Here is a 12,997-nt window from a genome sequence, read left to right as displayed (position 1 = left end):
AGGATAGGGGGAAATTGGCTCCATTTAGGCCTTAGGTAAAATTGTTCAAGGCCAAGTCTGTCTTGAGTGCCCTATGGCTCAGTTTTCTGTGTCTCCCTTGCCTCTGGCCTGTCACTCAAGTCTTCTGTCTCCAAGTCCGAGGCTTTTTTCTATCTTATGATCCATTTGTGTCTGAACAAGGACTTTCTAGAGAACAACCCTCCAATCAGAAGCAATGGTACGGCTTCTTGCTGGGAATTTCAGGCATCCCGAAAATTTGGTTGGAGATACTTTCTAGCAGCGGTCCCCAACCTTTTTGGCACCAGGCATCAGTGCTCCTATGAGAATCTAATGCCCGATGATCTGAGGTAGAGATTAGACGGTGATGCTAGTGCTGGGGAGCGGCTGCAAATACAGATGAAGCTGTGCTTGCTTGCCCACCGCTCACTTCCTGCTGTGTGACATGGTTCCTAACAGGCCACAGACCAGTACTGGTCCGTGGCCCAGGTGTTGGGGACTCCTGCTTTACACGTTTGGGGGGAAGTTTGGGAAGTGGAGGATGTGGTTATCTTAACTCCTCACCAAGTTATCGAGTACAGGGCTCCCCTCTCTACCTTGGAGCGAGCTCAGATTTTAGGTGTGAGGTTGTTGTAGTCCCCTCCCCCACAACCTCTCCCCCGTCCCCTCCACAAAAGAAAGTGTGGCCAAACGGACCAAACGAGGACGAAGGCAGCCCAATTCCTTGACTTCAACCATTTCAGAAAATCGGCCTTGAGAGTCACTAACAGTTAGGAGATATGGGCAACAGATGGGCATGGGAAATAGGATGGTCGTAGGGATTAGCGGCAGGGGAAGAGGATGAGAGGGGGTCATGGAGACACCCAGGAGGTCCCTGGCCTCATGCGCAGAGAGCCTGACCTGTGTGAAGGCGGTGTGAGGCCAGTGCAAAGCCCGCGTGGGGGGACGTGAGATGGCCAAGGTGAATGAGGCCCACGCTCGAGTTGGCCAGCCTCGAGTCATCCCCACTGGGGGAAAGGACTGATTACTCCAGTCCGAGGGAATTCCTCTGGATGAACCCTCTGGACTAAGAGAAAAGGACCTCGCACAATTGTCTGTACGCCTGGGGATGCACACCTCGCACATGAAGCTATTCCAAGGCGCTTTGCCATGGATTGTGGGAGTTTGGAAAAGGAAGAACCCACCTGTACCTGCTCCTCCCAGGTGGTTGAACAATCTACTCCAATACTAAGGTAAATATGAACCAAAAAAAAAAAAAAAAAAAAAAAAGACGATAACACTGAAGAGTGTTAATTCTTCAAAGTAGCTTCGGTTTATTGCAAAATTAGAGCTCCCACAAATATTGGCCTCATTAGGAAATCACACCCACTTTTCTGGCTGAGTCTTTAGCCACTACTTCTCCTTTGGAGTTTTTTTTTTTTTTTCAACTTAACTATAGAGGTTTGAACTCAGTGATCTCTAAGATCCCTTTCCATGATTAAAACACAAAGTTTATAGGCCTATATGTAATTTCGCAGGTTGCATTTCTATGAGATTCTTCAGTGGCCACAAATGGCCATTGCCTGTGGGAAAGAGGTTTTGAAGTTTCACTACTGCCCAGCCTCACTGCAGTCTAAGTCAATGTTGTGAGGCACCAGAGGTGTGACATCACTGTGCTCATCCGAAAACATCTCGGGAGGAAGGCTTTGACGAGCATTATGATCGGAACTTATCCCCAATAGCTCCCCTTGCTCAGGCCTCCGGAGCTACCTGATGAGAAAGTGACACTCCTGGAAAATGGCAGGCTCAGTTATTCTATAATAGTATTATTGAGAATTTCCTTCCCATTAGCCATTTACTCAAAGTTTATCCCTTGGTAGCAAAGATAAGAGTTTTCCTCAGGAGCCCTTTTCAATCTCTTCCCGTGTCTATGTGTAGTTGATTTCCTTTATTCTGAGTGTCAGGAGTCCATTGCGGGTGGAGGGATGGGGAGAGGAGAATTTTATTTTTCTAATTAGAAAAAAGAAAATGTTCTTGCACAGTCTTAGGCAATGAAATACTTAAAGCCTCTTCAGGTTTGCCTTGAGAATTTGGAGCCATAAGTAGTGGAAAAGGCACTGATTTAAGAGTGTGAAGACCAAAATTTATTCCCAGTTGTGTTGCTAGCTGGTTGGGTATGGTTCTGCAAATAGCGACAATGATGATGATGATCGTAATGGTGATGACGGTGATAGTGACTGTGGTGATGATGCTGATGATGGCAAGAGGGATGGCAGCGATGATGATGGTGATGGTAATGATGGTGGTGATGATAATGAGAATGGTGACGATGGTGGTGGTGATGATTGTGGCAATGATAATGATTACGATGGCAAAAGTGGCGATTTTGGTAATGGTCATGATGACAAAGTAGCCAGAAATTGTTCAGTACTAACTTTAGATCAGGTACCATGCTAAAGAACTTGTTTTGTCCTAGCTCATTTAAGAGTCATAAATGTTTTTCGAAATTGCTGTTACCGCCCCCTTTATACATGAAGAAAGTGAATCATAAAGGAGTTAAGCAATTTACCGGAAGTCACACAGTGAGGATTCAAACTTAAGTCTGTATTGTACCTCCTTCTACAAACCTATTAACATTTCTAGGCTTTTGTTTCTTCATCTATAATACAATGAATTAGATCAGAAGTTTTTGACTAGGAACATCTGACAGAATCACCTAGGAAGATATGCTCACTCTCGTTGGAGGTTGTGTTTTAATAGGTCTGGATGGGATCCAGGCCTCTGGATCTTGAAGTACCTTCTCAGGAGATTCTGATGGGCCCAGGTGAGAACCAGTGAACCAATATACCCTCAGAAGGCTCTTCCATCTCCTCTGGTTCCATCTGCATGTGCTAGAGTGTGCTTCCTGGAACACTAAATCCTTGACATGCCTCATGACCAGAGGTTCCCAGGGTAAGTCAGTTGGGGAAATGCTGCTGCTCTATCTCCATCTCAGAGACTCCTGATGCTGCCCTGGACTGCCTTGGCCCGAGGCTACTTTCCTCTGGTAGGAGGCATAGACTCCTGCTTTTGGTAACCTGCACTTTGAACTCTTTACCTTCGGTGAAGAGGAAAATCTGGCAAAAACTAAACTCGCTATTTGGCGGCTTTGCTTATTACATCCTGGTTTGAGTTAATAGAATTATACTATAACAATCATTGTTATTGTTATCATCAAGTGCATACAACGTGCCAGGAATTTGGGAAGTGTTTCACGCACATATTTCATTCAGTCCTGAGAAAACTCTTCTTCATTTTCTTGATGAGGAAGCAGACACCGAGAGGAAAAGTAATCTTGCTAGAATTACACTGCTTGGGGGTGGTCAAATGGAACCCCCACTCTGCCTACCTGATGGCAAAGACAGCCGGCTAACCACACACAAGCAGGCCGTACTGTGCTATGCAGCATACACAGGGACTCGAGTCTTTGCATCAAGAAAATAAAGTGATGATTTTGTCATTACCCTCCCTACGTGTGCACTGTAGCAGATATTATTGCATATAGAAATTAATAATAAATGCATTTTGTTCTATTAAGTCCAGCCTCAAAGTGTTTTGCAACTGATAAAAAGAAAATATAATTTATAAATAGGAATTGGGCTGAGAGTGGGGCAGCAGTTAGGGGTGGTAGTTCATGCATTAAGTTTTTGAGCACTCATTTTAAGTAGATCCCTGTTAAGAAGAGAGGAAGAGCAAAAGATGGGCCATTAAGCCCAGCAATATAAAACGTTTCTTAGTTAGCTCAACATATCAAAAATATTATTTCAACATGTAATCAAAATAAAAATATTAATGAGCTTATTTTTTATTTTTTTTGTACTAAGTCTTTGAAATTCAGGTGTATTTTGCACTTACAACACATGCACAATTCAACTGGCCATATTTCAAGTTCTCAAAAATCAGACATGGACAGCGTGATTTTCAAGACCCCAGACCCATTGTTTGCAAGCACACTTGCCGACGGGATTGCAAGGGTTAACCTCCGTCCCACCGCCGGAGAGGACCAGTAGGAGTTGCAAAACTCAGCTCTGCGGAGCATGCCGGGAGTTGTAGTCTGCGCCCATCCCCCACAGGTCTGACGGGTGTAGTGGGCCTCGGCCCCGGGGAGCATGCCGGGAGTTGTAGTCTGCGTCCATCCGCCCGCAGGTCTAATGGGCGTCGCGGGCCTCGGCATGCCGGGAATTGTAGTCCGCGCCCGCCTGTGGCGGGGTCTGCGTATCATGGCCGTCCACTCCGTGCTCCCGCACTGTTCCGCTTGGCCCCAGAAAGTTTCAGTTCTGCCCAGCGGTGGACCCACAAGCGCGTAAGTGCCACCGGGAAACCGGCTGGACTCTGGGGACGCACAGGCTGCTCTTGGCCCCGAGCGGAGAACTTCCCTCCGGACGCAGTTTATCACCTGTTGCCCTTTTCGTCCCCGCCCATCGCGGGTCTCCCACAGATCCCGGCCGAGCTTTCCCCTTTTCCCAGCGCGCGTGGGGAACACCTCGGGCCGGTGAAACGGACCCTGGAACCCAAGCTGCCTCTGGTGATCAGTTAGACCCCCAAACACCAGTTTTAAGACCCCTGACTGCCGTGGGGCAGCAAAGGAACCCACCCGTGGGGGTCTCAGCAAGGCTGGCATGTTTTAGGCACAAGAGGACAGGTCCCCAGTTTATGTTTGCCTTGTCCAATAGGCCGCTGACCTAAGAAGCGTAGTTCCTGGCTCAGCTGTGCCAGGACAGCCAGACCTTCACTTTGCGAGACTCCATTGATGTCCTGGGCTCTCCGCACCTCCGGGAAAGGGACGGTTGGTTCGTCCTGGAACGTTGTCAGGTCACGGCCCATGCTCTTTACCCACTGCCTTTGTGCCCAGGTGCCTGGTCTCGAGATCGCCCCCAAGTGATCTTTCCGGAAACCCCTGTGGGTTTGTGGATTCTCTGGTGTGGCTGCTCCGGACTTGGGCTGGAGTCAGTGCTACCTGAGAACCTAGGCTGGGGGAATGTTCAGGGAGGGCTGAATTTTATTATTTTCTTAAGAGCATGTGTGGTTGACACATTAACCACGTGGCTCTCTGTTAATGCACACGTACCCTTCGATGCCCCTTATCACCCTTCACAGTTCCTAGTGGCTGCCCCCTCCGGAAAAAAAAAAATAGAGCACTTAGTGAAACTGCTTAGGTTGGCCACAGCCTCTCTGCCCCTCTGCTTGTCTTACCACAGCAGTTTCCTTTGACGGCAGAAATGGGTCAGGGGCTCTGAGTGCAGAGGATCAGTCCTTAATCAGCTCACTGCCGTCCTGCCATCTCCAGCCTGTGGTCTGTGTAGCAAGCTTAACTTCCCGCGCCATCTGCCTAATGCGCTGCTGGGTGTTGCAGGGGGAAGAGCCGTCCGCTTTCAGTGGCCCCCACCTTCCGAAGTGGGCCCGACCCCCCGTTCTGTGATAAGCCTTGTTTCTAAATTATTGAACGCTCTGTTCCAGTTGTGGGCCATTATTATTATCACCCTGGAAAGCAGAAGTAGTTGTCTCAGTGAAGGGCCGTCACCTTTTTTGATTAAAAGGATCTGAAGAGGCTCTTGCTTTAGGAAATGGGTTTTCTGTTTCGTTTAGTTTTTAAGTTGTTTTGAGTCTTTTATTAGGAAAATAGTTAAACATACAGGATCATGGAAAGAATTGTATAGCGAACATACACCCACCTGTCAGATTCTAGTTACTACTTTACTCTGATGATTTTTGTAGTTGCCTTAGAGTCGATCCTCTAGCCGCTCCTTGGATGAGCTGTGCTACTTGTGGCTCGTTCTGGGGCACCAGCACGGGTTCAGGAGCCACGCTTTTAGCCTGGTCCTTTTGGGGCAGGATGACTCCTGCAGATGTCTGTAGTGAGAGGAACCATTTAAAACATGTCAGGGAGGAAAAATTATCCTCTACCCTTCAAGGTTCTTCTGGCTGGACTGATAATCAAATTAACATGAGACCGATTAGCAGGAGAAAAACAAAGTTCAATAGTATTTATGTATACCTCCTGTATACACAGGAGAGACCCGGGAATACTGAGTCACTCACCAAAATGGTGGAAGCCATCACCTTAGGTATGGCCTTCAGCTAAAGCAAAAAGATGTTGGGGCAAAGGGCGAGTCTTGGGAAGTGACCAGGAAAAGCACAGTAAACAAGAGCAAAGTTGTTATGCAGATTAAGTCCCAGCCTTCTCCATTGAATGTAAAGGCAGGCCTGGTTCCAAGAGGGAGAAACTCTCTTGCAAATGGAGATTTCCCTTACAAATGTAAATGTCCCTTTACTGACAGCGACTTCTAGGTTTTCAAAACTTTCCCCACCTCTGCTGTTTTTTTTAAAATTTAGTAGCCTAAAGTAATCAGTATCCCGAAGAGGCGTATTTTGGAGTGAAAACTCGGCTTCCTTTTAAGAGCAAGACCAGAGCAGCTAGTGACTTTGATCCATGTTGGTCACCAAGGTCGCGGGGTCGCTGCCTCCAGAGCACACAGTCCTCCCTAACAGGGACAGGTTTGGCTGATGGGTAAACTGTTTTCTAGTGAGTCCAAGGATAACTTTGGTGACTCAAGACTAGAATGCCTTTACACTTGAGGCAGAGGAAGCGTGTGTTGTTTAGCTGTGGTCTCAAGGTGAAAATCACTGGTAGGAACTGAGTTTGGAGCCACATTCACTGGAGCAGCCCCAGGCAGCAGAGCAGGTAAGGTTCATTAACTGGTAACTGGCCAGAAGCCACCCACAACAAGAGGTGACTGGCGTCTGGCCTTGTCAACACCCGCTCACTGAGTGGCTGGATGCCATTGTCTTGCTCAAAAGATAAACAGCATTTTCTGCTTGTAAGCTCAGTGCCAGTTTTGGGTTTTAAAGGTCTCGGGGTTAAGAGCCCTTGTTTAAACAACTAAGTAAACCTGTAGGGCGGGTATTGAAATGTTGCCACGGGTCTGTGTTTATTGCCGTTTTTAGATGTGTCACTGTACTGTCCCTGTATTAAGAGCTTCGGCTTCGGAGCACGTGGGCCCCGCAGCTTTTAGAAGGAGAAGATGGCAGAGCTGTGCTTAGTTGTGCAGGATGGTGTTAGTGACCAGCATTGGTTTTTTAAGTTCATGCCGGTCTCTGTAGCATTTGAAAGACATCAAGTGCCTGTTTCTAGTTGGGCCAGATCCTGTTTTCAGGGACGAGGATGTGTACATCAGTGTGGTTCTCAGGACAGATTTAAGGAGAACTCGTGGTCTGGTTATGATGCTGTGGTGCGGGCCCCGTGGCCGATTCAGGGGCCCAGGGCCAGGTCTGGCCAACCACCTCAGGAGCCCAGGGTACTGCACCCCCGGCCTGGGGCAGAAAACTATTAGAGAAACCCTTGCAATTTAGAAGAAAAGCCTGAAGTGGAAAAAAGTTCCAAGCCAGTCACTGGCATGCAGGTGGCTAGGCCCAGAGAATCCCTGTACGAGGTCCAGGGTGGGCTCAGCCGCAGCGAAGGTGGTGGTGTAACGTGGAGCTGGGAGGGGACACTTTTCCCAGCTTCGGTCAGGAGCTGGGACGGGACACTTCAGAGCCTCAGCCAAAGTTAGCCACTGAGTAGTCAGTTCTTCTCTTTCCCCACCTCCTCCATGAAGGGAGGTAAAGGGCAACCTCCCTACGTTGCGCCAAAACAAAAACAAACAGCAGAAACCCACACGAGGTAGGAAGAGGGCAAATAACGTCCCCGCGCCAGAGTTGGTAACACTGCCTGAAAACAGTGTGGTGAGCCGAACACGCCAGGGTTCTCACCCAGTCCTGGCGTGAGCTTTCTTGCATTATTCACTGCATAGGTCACGCAGTAGGTAATGTAAGTTTCCCATGACTAGTCTGATTCCAAATCTGAATAGGGTCCAGATCTGCAGTACTCGGCTACGGTTGACAAAAGAGAAGACCATTTTCTTGCCTCTCGCCACAATTCCTACTTCAGAGCCATCCTGGGCCTCGCTTGCCCCTCCTGAATGCCGACAGAGCCCCACCCCCCCGCCCGTCACACCCCAGCCGCTGTTTCTGTCCCCCAAGGAGCACAGCAGAAATCAAATCCAGCGATGCCCCCCCAACCTTTGCATTGTTCCTGTTTGATGGTTCTAGATCCAGACTCCCAGGAATGAAGGAAGGAAAGGGCCTTGGGGAGGCCCACGTGAGACGGGGGGTTGGTGGTAGTGGCTGTGGTCATCCTTGTCCTGGGGTAAAGGAGGCTTCTGGGAAAGGCCGCCTTGGGGTCAGAGCTGTGGCGCACACTCCTGTAGACACACTTAATGCTTCCAGTCCCTAAATTACACTATTCCATTCCTTCTTGGAGTAAGAGCTGTAATCTTTCTACAATAATGATGATATAATGTCTGCAATTACAACTTGATTTTTAAAATGCATTATTTTAGTTGACATAAAAGTAACTTATGCTCAATAAAGGAAAATTGAGAAATCAGAGAAATAGAATTTTTTCAACGTTTACACGTTTCCCATCATTGAAGGATAATTATTATTATTTACACGTTGGTACATTTCTAGAACATTTCTGTGCCTAAAGTTTAATTTGATTTGTGGAGCAGTAGTGTGTTTGGTTTTGTCTCGTTCGTTCGCTCATTCATTCATTCAACAAGTAATTTATTGAGAGCCCTCCATATGTCAGAACTGTGCTAGGTGCCAGGAAATAATGAATAAATAACGAATAGCAGTGGAGCTTAAAGACAAGTCAAAAGACAGATTAAACAAGAAATTACCACATGGGCGAATGGCCACAAAAGATAGGAGAGCCTCCTGCAGTGGGGGCTTCGAGTCTTGGGCAGAGTACAGTTTGGCACCTCGAGTTTTCATCAAAGTGCTTGTCAGGCCTCAAGTGATCCCTTATTTCTCTAGAAGCTCGTTGGGGTGTATGCCGCCTGCTTCTCCCCGCTGGCTGTGGGTCCCTCGGAAGCCGGGGCTCTGCCGCCCCTGTCTGCAGCGGTAGCCCCAGCTCCTGGGTCGGGCCTGCGTCTTGATAGGGGTGCCCAACAAGTAAACCCCTCTTGCTGGCAAGCGGTTTGTGAACACGTGCAGAGTACACGTTCCTTCGCGAGGCTGCGTTCGGTGGTGCCGCACAGTCTGTCAGATTCAGCTCGTGATTCATCATTATCTGGAGGGAGCCCCGGAGCCGCGGGCTGTGAGCGCTGCCCGTCTCCCCACTTGTGTGGGGTTGGTTCTGTTCGGGGGGCGGGAGTGACGGATGCACCAGCTGAGTGCTCGCTTGTTTGCGCAGCTGCTGCGGAAGCTGCCCAGATTTTCACACGTGCCGCCGTCACCTCCTGGATGTGTTCTCAGGGCCTTGCAATGGCACTGCAGCAGCCCCCAGTACAGGTGTATAGCTCCTCCCAGAGTCAACTGCCCCCTTCCTTAAAACAAAACAGAAACAAAAACGAGCAACAGCTCCCCCAGGCCCAGAAGCAACAGCTCACCTTCGCAGGTCCCTCTTGGCCCTGCTCTCCTGGCTCAGTGGGCTTGGAGTGGAGCCGGTTTCGTGTGTGTTCCAGGGCGAGTGACTGAGAAACCCCAAATTTTTTGGTGAGAAGGAGGGGGCCAAGAAAAGATTCAAAGAAGTGATGTCAAAGGCTCAAGTCTTCATTGTCTTTAAGAAAGACGATTGCAAGCAAGCAGGAGTGTTTGGGACGGATGCCCCACGCACGCATTTGGTCAACATTTTAATGACAGGTCTGAGGGATTGGGTCACCTAACGAGCCTTTGCGCACGCGTGCCAACTCGTTTGCCTCTGAGCTGGCCTCTGACAGACTCCTGACCCTCTCCCGGGCACCCTCCTGAAGCTCTGCTGAGGGCAGCCCGCCTGCCCACCACCCATTCCGGCGCCGAGCCAGCAGGACCGCAGGCTTTCAGAGATGCGGGTACCAGCCTGGCGCCCCCTCCCACAACCCCCTTCTGTAGGTGGTAAGTAGATAGACGCCGTCCGGTGTGTTGAACCAGGCCAAGGCAGCGACCTCTTCTGCCATTGACCGATCAGAACTGTCCTTAACATCCTTTCTTGGTCTGGGTGAAATTTACAACTGGGATCCTCCGTCTGGTTTGAGAGCGGGCAGGGCCCAGCTGTCCAGTGCCCTCTCTGGTCTGTTCTTAGCTGCTGTGTCGGGAGTAGGTGTGACATTTTGTTGAAGGCAGGCAGGGTTGTTTTCCATACCCAAACCTCCTCCTCCCTTCTGACCTGTCCTTCCTTATGCAGCTTACTCAGAGGCTGTATTGCTCCTGCAGAGCCAGTTATATTAGTCATTTACACCATAGTGTAAATAAGCTTACATGCGTTGATCTTTGCGTCTCAATTTGGGACTAAACTTTTGTGTCTTGTTTAAGGTTTAAGGCATGTGGGGCTTCTGGGCAGGGATGGGAGGGATGTGGAGGTTGGGGGAGATTCTTTACCTCTAATGTAGTACCTAGGCCGCTCCTGGGTATTCAGGCGGTAGTCCCAGGAAAGTAATAAGAATTTTTTTAAAATGCATTTAGTTCCTGTTCCTCTTTCAGAAGATGGGATGTTTTCAGACATCCTGGATAAGTTTAAACATAATTTTAGCGTTCCCCCAAATTTTATAAAAAATTTGTGGTAATTGTAAGAGCTTGCTGGAGACCGTGATGATGGTTTTTACTCGTTATGCAACAGGGACCCTGGGTTCATGGCGGTAACTTGTGCTTCGGGGGCCTTGGGAGGTGCGGGTGACCTGCAGTCCTTCACCCCATGCTGCAGCCGCCATGGCGGGGTGGACAGAAGCTCCCTGAGTACCTCCCGAGTTGGGAGACCCGTTGGCTGATGGGGCAGAGGTCAGCTTAGGGTGGTCCACGCTAGCAGTCGGTGATCCCTGTAGGACAGCAGGAAATACTTTTGGTCCTTGTCCCTGGTTGCTGGCACGGAGCTAAAACCCTTGGAATTTCCCGATAGGAGCGTCTTTTGTCATTCCTCACAAACCCCTTTGAACCAGACCAGAGTTTATGCTAATGAGTGACTCTCGGCAGAGGTCCCCTGAATACCTTCAAGGTGGGGGCTGGTTGCCAGAGGAACCAGCTGGAGATTAGAGAGTAGGAACTTGAAAAGGCCACACCCCCAGACCTCCCGGGAGTGGGGAGGGCGGGGATGGGGCAGAGGTACAGTTAATCTTCTTGGCCAGTGATGTCATCAGCCATGCCTGTGAACTGAGACCTCCTGAAGCCCTTAAACTAGGGGGGGTCGGAGGAACTTCTGGTTTGGTGAACACATTGGGGTGCTGGGCGGTGGGGAACCCCAAGGGCTCGGCAGCTTTATTCACCTCCCAACTGGCTTCTCACTCTTTCATTTGACTGTTCCTGAATGGTATCCTTTAAAATAAACAATAATAAAAATCTAAAACAAACCAAACCATTAATGGCATAATATTTCCTAAGTTTTGTGAGGCATTCTAGCAAATTATCAGATGTAAGGAGGGGCTCATGGCAACCCCAGGTTTATAGCCAGTTGGTCAAAGTGCAGGCAGCAGCCCGGGTCTTGCCACTAGTGTCTGAAGCCCGGCAGTCTGTGGACTGAGCCCTTAACCAGTGGCATCTGCATTAACCCCAGGAGGTGAGTGTCAGAACTGAATCGAACAGTAGGACACCCAGTCGGTGTCAGAACTAGTTACTGGTGTGGGAAAAAGCCACACATTTGGTTCAGAAGTGTTTAAAATATATATATTTTTTTGCCCCTCAACCAGAGGGCAAGGTCATTTGAAGACACAAGAAGTTGACCACGGCGTGGCAAGAGACAGCGCCCCCATCTGTGTCTTTATTTGGTTAGTACTGACTTTAGACGAGGGGAACGGGAAGGCACGATGCTAGGAGTCACCCTTTCCTAGTCCGTGAGCGCGGCATCCCTGTGGCGACCATGCGCTTCCAAGGAAGCCGATTCGCTTCCTGCAACCCCGCGAGGTGGCGACCACAGCCGTGGTGGGAAGCCCGGTGTGACCCACAGGCCCCGTGGCCAGTTTCCTTGGGCTCATTCCCTTGGTGGTGACGCAGGCTCTCTGGAAAAGCAACTCATGCAGTCAGCAGCTGGCACAGCTCACCCCGTGACCCGGGAACTTGGCGTCGGCTGCGCGCACTCCCGGGGTCAGGTGGAGAAGGCCTCGTGGGCTCAGGCCGACGCGGGGCAGCTTCACCCAAGTGCCAGGAGGCTCGAGGGGCGAGCTTCTGCGTGCGTGCAGGCTCGTCATGCCGAGGTGCTGGTTTGGCCTGCAAATGTTGTTTCTCCCATGCCAGGCTCCAAAGAGCGCTGGTTTCTAGGAAATCCAGCTGGTTGTATATTTTCATGCATTGTCCTGGCCAGAGCCTGGATAACTTAACTCAGAGTCTGCTGTCTTCACTTCCAAGCTCCGCCCCCTCCCACGTGTGCAAGTCTCACCTAGTGCGGGCAAACACGCAGACCCAGTAGGCCTCCCTGGAGGACTCATGGGGTATGAGTCTTCTTCCTCTAAGATCAGTGCTCTCAGAAGCTACAACCCTCAATAAACTCTGGTCTGGTTCAAAGGGGTTTGTTAGGAATGACAAAAGACGTTCCTGTCAGGAAATTCCAGAGGTTGAGGATATTCAGAAAAGAGGAACACAAGAAACTGGCCTTGCCAGCCTGCGCCCACGCCCTTCCTCCTCGGGCCTCGGAAGACCTGTTCGGATTCAGGCTGTTGCCATCACAGAGTGTCTGCCACCCTGTCCCTTCCCCGGGCAGAATTAATTTTCCCTCCCCCAGAGTTCATCACAGTACTGCTGTTTTTGTTGAGATATAATTTATAGGATGTGAGTTTTGACAAATATACGTTCATCAGATATATACAGTCGTGTAACCACCACCACAATCAAGACAGAAAAGAATTGCCCCCCCTCAAATTTCTGCATACTCTTTTGTATTCAAAGCCTCCCTTCACCCCGGTCCCTGACAACCGCTGATCTGATTTCTCCTTAGTGCTTTGCCTTTGCAAGAATATGAGGTGGAATCATAAAGTATGTA

General features: G+C 49.6%; 1 protein-coding gene across 1 annotated transcript in view; it reads left to right on the top strand.

Annotated features, from left to right (window-relative positions):
* Nucleotides 1–4,179: 4,179 nt before the first annotated feature.
* FYCO1 (FYVE and coiled-coil domain autophagy adaptor 1) overlaps nucleotides 4,180–12,997 on the top strand; it is a 69,207-nt gene continuing 60,389 nt past the window's right edge. The window contains exon 1 of the mRNA XM_016141346.2: nucleotides 4,180–4,318. The gene's annotated coding sequence lies outside the window, so the exon portion shown is untranslated. The remainder of the gene's footprint in view (nucleotides 4,319–12,997) is intronic.

The sequence above is a fragment of the Rousettus aegyptiacus genome, unplaced genomic scaffold, assembly GCF_014176215.1.
Source record: "Rousettus aegyptiacus isolate mRouAeg1 unplaced genomic scaffold, mRouAeg1.p scaffold_m13_p_4, whole genome shotgun sequence".
Classification (NCBI taxonomy): domain Eukaryota; kingdom Metazoa; phylum Chordata; class Mammalia; order Chiroptera; family Pteropodidae; genus Rousettus; species Rousettus aegyptiacus.
The sequence above is the reverse complement of the archived record's forward strand: the minus strand, read 5'-3'. Positions and strand labels throughout refer to the sequence as shown.